Below are 726 nucleotides of genomic sequence, written 5' to 3'. Positions count from 1 at the left end.
GGCCGTCGTAATTTAATACATTATTTACTGGTAATGTTGATTGTTGCCGACTTACGTGGTGAGCCTTAATCAAAATGATATTTCATTCAATTTTGATTTACAATTAAATGCTTTTGTGAAGTTCTCTTTTTTTTAACAATATTAATCTTCAGTATAAATTATTTGTTACGTTGATGGACGTTAGACTCGCTGAATCTTAAAACATGAGTATATAAGTGGAACAATGGAATAAACTTTTCATATTAATTTCCTCGGCTAGTCAGTTCACTTTAAAGCAAAAAGATCTTTAGTTATTAATTACAATTGCGGCCCACACACGCGCGAGAGTATTTTTTTCTCACCTCCGTTAGCCATTGCATTGTAGTCGGAGTCCTGGCTCTCGCTCTCGGCTGTGGTACTGAAAATAAGGATGTTAAAGCTACGTATTTTCTGCAACGTAGGGCGGCTGTGGAGAAAAATGTATATTATGCTAATAGCGGGCGAGTTTTTCGCTTCCGCTAAATTTTATAAGTTAATATCGCCACGTAATGGCGTCGTCGGCTGCATGGGCCGCTGCGATTGTTGCACTGTAAATTACTCGACTGCAGGTTAATTCGAGGAAGGCGGACATGAAATCGGGATCACCTCTTACAAATTAAAAGTGAACAATAATATTAAATCAATATATTATCTGCTTAATTAGTACAAATATGCTTACATTTGCCAGCACTCACAAGATGTCCGTCT

The sequence above is a fragment of the Schistocerca serialis genome, chromosome 10, assembly GCF_023864345.2.
Source record: "Schistocerca serialis cubense isolate TAMUIC-IGC-003099 chromosome 10, iqSchSeri2.2, whole genome shotgun sequence".
Lineage (NCBI taxonomy): Eukaryota > Metazoa > Arthropoda > Insecta > Orthoptera > Acrididae > Schistocerca > Schistocerca serialis.
The sequence above is the reverse complement of the archived record's forward strand: the minus strand, read 5'-3'. Positions refer to the sequence as shown.